Genomic DNA, 6,009 nt, shown 5'->3' on the forward strand with positions numbered 1-6,009 from the left:
TTATTTTTGGTTTATATATTGTTCATATATATTTATATATTCATATTACATAACTTCATTTTTATTTTATTTCCTTGATTATGTTATTTTACCTACTTATTCAATTATCTATGTATACATTTTATTTTACACTTCTTTCATCACTTTATTTTATTAATTCCATTCTGTAAAATTATTTACTTTATATCATTCTGTTTATATTTTCTGTATTCATTGGTTGTTATCTTGTTCAGTTATTAGCCCTGATGAAGGCTAGTAACTGAAACGTTGGCACGATTATATAAATTATAACAACTTATTTTGACCGCCCCCCCAACCATCTCGTATAAGTCATCAACGGTCAACTATCTCTCATAATTATCAAATATATTAAATTAGTAATCTAATTAATATTTTTATAGATAGGATGTTGATGATATAGGGTGGGATGTTATTCCCTCCCCTTACACACACTTGCAGGAGCTATGGTATCATTACATTAACATAAGAGAAGACAAGATGGACGGAGGGGGGAAGTGGTGGGGGGTGCGGCGGTGGGGGGACCTCAGTCAGTGCTCGGCCCCTGAGGGTGTTGTGTCGTGTCGTCTTTAGAGGATATAGCTTTCGGTTCGTTGGTATATAGTTTGTATCTTATTTGTGTTTGTAGTGTTTGCTATCTCAGGGTGTCTGCTCTGTGAATGTGTGTATATCGGAGCACTTAAGGTGTCATACGTAACATGGAACATGTTTACAAGTGGTATCGTACGGTATTTACATATAATATGAAAGTACCATATTAATTAGCAGTTAGTTAAAAGAAACTCCTTATTCTAACAGTGATAGTCCAATAATGAGATATTGTATTGTCAACTCGATTTTTTAGTTATATTGGAATCATTGTTTATTATCAAGTGTTTTTGTCATGCTTCGCTTCTTAATACACAATAGATTTTCTCAATGCTTGAATTAAAAATTAATTTGAGGTGTGAAAATTGTATTTTCCACGGAACTGATCGATATTACTCAACGAAATATCGATATATTTTCTTCACGGTCTCATTTTACGTAGAATATCTTAATTTAGCAGAATAAAATGTCTTCGTCTTTATAAGAACAGTTATTTAATTGAGCGCTGAGACATTGTTAATGAGACATCCTCACATAGATTGGAAAAAATTAGCTTTAGTTAAAACTAATAATTAAAATTGCCATGGCTACGATGCTTATTCATGAATAAACCTTTGATTTATAAATTTCATTAAGCTATTAGTTTCTACTGTAGTTAATTTTTGCCCTACTCTGACCATACATCTTAGACTTTGTTTAAATAAAATTTATTTTTTATTTTTTTTAAATAATAGAATATAAAGAATGTTATATTGATATTTTTCTTTTTTGTTTCATAAATCATAACAAGAACGATGACATATAGTTTTGGCCTCAAAATTTAATTTATTTAAAATATATCGTGGGTGTAGAAATGGTTAAGCACATATTTTATATTTTATCCAATTGTATTTCACATTGTTAAATTAAATATTTATCACAGTTCTACAAAAAAAATGAAACTCAGTTTCCCAATTCGTTTAATTAATTTATTTATTTTTTTAGAATATTGAAGATAACGTTAAAATAGCTAGGTTAAGTAGAGCATGTTTTGTTTTATCTCTAGATTTTTATAGATATTTTAGCAGTACAGCATTTATATAAACAATTTTTCTACTGATCTCTGTTCAATGGCATTTGTATTAAACCGATGACTGTAGGCAATTATGTGACTATAAACAATAATTTTATTGTTTACTCTTATTATTAAGAGACGGTTAGGTTATTTTATTATTTACGTGTGTTTTTGTTGTGTTGACTCAATGTTGTTCTCATTCAAAGGAAATATCTATCCGAAGTCTGAGTAAGCTGAAAAAAAAAATCGATTCCAATTCGGGGGCATTTGGAATTGAGTTTCAGCTAATTCCTTAATATTTAAAGCCTATTGGTTAGTTATAATAGTGTGATTAATGTATAATTAGAGGTTACTTACTCTACCTAATGTCCAAAGATAAGGTTTATATTATCTTGATTAAAAAGAGGATAAAGCTAATTAATGTTTTAAGAAAACTTAATCGAAGATAATGAACAGTAACTAAAGCATAATTTTAAAATAATAAATAAATAAATAATTGCTATTAAAACTTATAAACATATCGATAAAAGGGAGCAATCACAATCACTTCAATGTTTTTACCTCCATCGATACGATATCGATATCGGTACTAAAATATGGATATTTAAATATCGGTATTTAACAAATTAATTTAATAGTAATTATAGAGAAATAATATATCAAATCATAGTAGTACCTATTTCATATCATACATAATCAATATATATATATAAAACATTCATGATAACCGTAAAACAAGGCAACGACATGACGACCAAAACATAAACATAACATTTTCTTTTCTTTCCTCCTTTATTAAATAGATAAATAACATTATTAATATTTATCTAAATACGTACATATGTAATTGGTGCCCTTCTTTTGCCATATGGCATATAAGCGGTTGGGCTATTTCAAATATCGGCATTAAAACATGCTAATATTTCTCTTTGATATCGATATCAAGCTTAGGTAGCGATAACAAAAGAAAAAATCGATGTTTCATAAGTGAAAAACTTTGGTATTTTGTTGAATTTTTAAAATAAATTAATTTAATTTTCTTTCCATATTGATAATGAATTGTTATTCACTAATACGAAAATGAATACCAGAATTATTGGTAATATTTATTCAAAATATCTTTAAATATTATTGGCTGGATATTTCTCAATATTATTGAATTTTTTTTATCCTGTCATCAATAATTTACTTATATCTAAAGTTCTGATGTGTGTGATTATTTTTAAAGAACCAATTACCTATGATTTTTTTTTGTTTGCTTATCTGCTTAATATACGTATGTGTTTTTTTAAAAATTTGGATACAAATTTATTTTTAAAAAACTGATATATCCATTTATATTCCGCTATTATCGAATACAAAATATCGAATATGGGAGACAAAACCTCAACATTATATTCCCCGGATTTGCACACGTTCTATAAATTTCAATTAACAAAAAAATATTACTAATTATATATTAGGTGTGTTGTGAACATTATAAAAATGTTGATGTTAATGTTGTTGTTTTTTTAATTTATTTAATGTAATTTACAACGTGTATTAAACGTGTTGAGTGTTTCAAACACATGAAAATCTTGAGATGGAACCACCCATTGGTTGTACTTCAAGCATTAATTCAAATTAGAAGGTCCCGTTACCATCTTCTTTTCAAACGCCTCAGAGGATTATCAGGGATTGTTAAGGATGAGAGATTAAGAACTAATGGGTTAGGATGGGTTAGGAGTTTGGAATGAAAGGACGCATATCTGTTTTGGGCTAAATCTGCAACGAATATGGTGTTAAGGTCTTTGTGGATGAGTTTATTTGTAACGTAATTAGGAGCATCGAGGATTTTACGTAGGATTTTGGATTGTAAGGGTTGAATGCGGGAGGAATTTGAAGGCTTGGTAGAGCCCCAGAGCTCAATTCTATATATCCAAATTGGTCTGATTATCACAGTTTATAATATTTTTTTGTAGTGAATGGGAAGTTAAGAGCGTGTCTTTTATTTTTTTTAATTCTCCTGTTTTGACACCATTCTTTAATGGATGTTTTGTGTCTTCAGAGTTTGTGGTGCATTAATAGGGTCGTTGTTTACAAACAGTATGCATGTGTCATCGGCGTATGTTGTTAGGGTGGGTTGGGATGTCAGCTGTATGAACCGTGTAAAGATACTACCTTGAGGAACACCGGCGGACTGAGAAAAGAGAGATGAGTAGGCTAGGTTATGATTTACTTTAAAGGTTCTATCAGTGAGGTAGGAGCGGATTATAAGGAAATATTTTGGGGGTAGGAATTGACGAAGTTTATAGAGCAGACCTGGATGCCAGACTCGATCAAAAGCTTGTTCAACATCGTGGAATACTCCCGTGCGGTACATTCCGCGCTCCTATGTGGAAGATATGACATCAACCACTCAATGACACTGTTGTATAGTAGAATAATGTTAATTATTTTTCCCGATGTAGACACGACCAGAAGTGATATACTTGTTCTTTTTAGACTGTTGGTGTGAGCTGTGCTATTTCAGCTCTGTATTTATCCAATCTTATGTTGCCTGAGTTGCTGAAACAGTGAAACCTTTGTTATTTACGAGTACTTCAGACTTTTAGGTGTGGTCAGACTTTCATAGGACCATCCTGACAGTAATGATTATTGCAGCTTTGCTACTATTTTTTTATTCTTGTGGGAATCATCAAACAATCTATATTTCAAGATGAACGTTCGTTACCGACATTCTACTAATTAAGGGAAAAAAATGTACGGGAGAAAATTTATTACCTGACGGTGATGAAACGGTAAAGGGTTGGTATATTTTTCAATTCTGGCAGGAAATTGTTTATATTGTAATAGCTTAGTGTAGTTAACAATCCAGATCTATTGAGTAAACTTCTGTAATCTCATAATTACAATATAAAAACTTGAAGAAGTTTGTCGGGGGGTGCGGTCAGCAAGGAACAACATAAATAAACAAAACCATATTTATTTATTTTATGCCTAAAATTTGATAACCATAATGAATAAGTAGAATTTCAGAATGATTAGAAATTTATTAACAATATAGTTAAAGGCATAAAATAAATAAATATGGTTTTGTTTATTTATGTTGTTCCTTGCTGACCGCACCCCCCGACAAACTTCTTCAAGCATTAATCTACGGTCAACTATCTACATCTCATTACAATATAAAAAAATTGTCCTGCTCGAATTGACTTAAGAAATGGCTGTTCTATTCTAATTATTATTATTGGAAGATTATTGATTGACCGTGTGTATAGATGAATGGAATATGGTCCGGGTGTGGTAAAAAAAACAAAAAAAACTCAAATAGTAGATAATTATACTATTTTATTGAACCAACGTTTCCCCCCACGTTGCAGGGCTTCGTCAAGGCTAAAAAAGATACAAACACTATAGTTACAAAAAGGAAAAAAGAAAAAAGATAAGTGTAAAATAACAGGGGTATAAAATGAAAAGTAAGATATAATAAGAAAAATTAAAGGTTGTAAATAGTATATGAAAAGGGTAATAGTAACAGATAGATAAGAGAAAAAATATTAAAGAAAGTCTTAAACTTTAATTTTTCTTATTATATCTTACTTTTCATTTTATACCCCTGTTATTTTACACTTATGTTTTTTCTTTTTTCCTTTTTGTAACTATAGTGTTTAAATCTTTTTTAGCCCTTTCGAAGCCCTGCAACGTGGGGCGAAACGTTGGCTCATTAAAATAGTATAATTATCTACTATTTGAGTTTGTTTTCTTTTGACCGCACATGGACCATATTCCATTCATCAATTATTATGGAACTAATATTCTCTTCCTTAAGCTATAAGAAAGAACGTATTAACACTACTTTTTGTGAATTATTGTTTTGTGAGTTGTTGTTATTGTAAATTTTCTTCAGTCCGCGTTGTAGTTTTGGTAATGTATTGACAGATTAGCGTGACAGTGGAGTTGCACATGACAGTAGAAGCACTACTGCTCTAACAGAGATGGCAATATACTTGATGGATGGGCGTGGGGTTGGGTTGAGATAGGGCCCCGACAGGCGGGCAGATATTACCCTCTCCGAATGGAATAATTTCTCCTGATTGATGCCGCTGTATTCTGTTTGGGGTTAGCCCAGTGTGAGTTGTTCTAGCGCAAAACGCAGCTTAATGCTCTGTCATTTTGGTAATAGCTCATTTGAAATAGAAGTTAACAATATCTTATTCTATATTTATTTTATTCAATTCAAGAATATTATTAATGAAAATACATTAATTCGTGAATATCATTTTTTTTTAATCTATTTATAATAATTTTCGTCATTAACTAACCCTCATTACCAGTGATGCGGCGAGAGTGATGCGCTGGGATCTCTT

At 30.7% G+C, this 6,009-nt stretch overlaps 1 protein-coding gene across 13 annotated transcripts in view; it reads left to right on the forward strand.

Annotated features, from left to right (window-relative positions):
* The window catches only part of PDZ-GEF (PDZ domain-containing guanine nucleotide exchange factor), a 621,085-nt gene that overhangs the window by 428,238 nt on the left and 186,838 nt on the right, over positions 1-6,009 (forward strand). The window contains exon 1 of one of the 13 annotated variants that reach the window (XM_014418013.3): positions 580-606. The exons of the other annotated variants lie outside the window; for them this stretch is intronic. The gene's annotated coding sequence lies outside the window, so the exon portion shown is untranslated. Of the gene's footprint in view, positions 1-579; positions 607-6,009 lie in introns of those variants that run through there. 13 annotated transcript variants of the gene reach the window in all.

Source organism: Halyomorpha halys, unplaced genomic scaffold (assembly GCF_000696795.3).
Source record: "Halyomorpha halys isolate HHAL.00 unplaced genomic scaffold, Hhal_1.1 Scaffold175.1, whole genome shotgun sequence".
Classification (NCBI taxonomy): domain Eukaryota; kingdom Metazoa; phylum Arthropoda; class Insecta; order Hemiptera; family Pentatomidae; genus Halyomorpha; species Halyomorpha halys.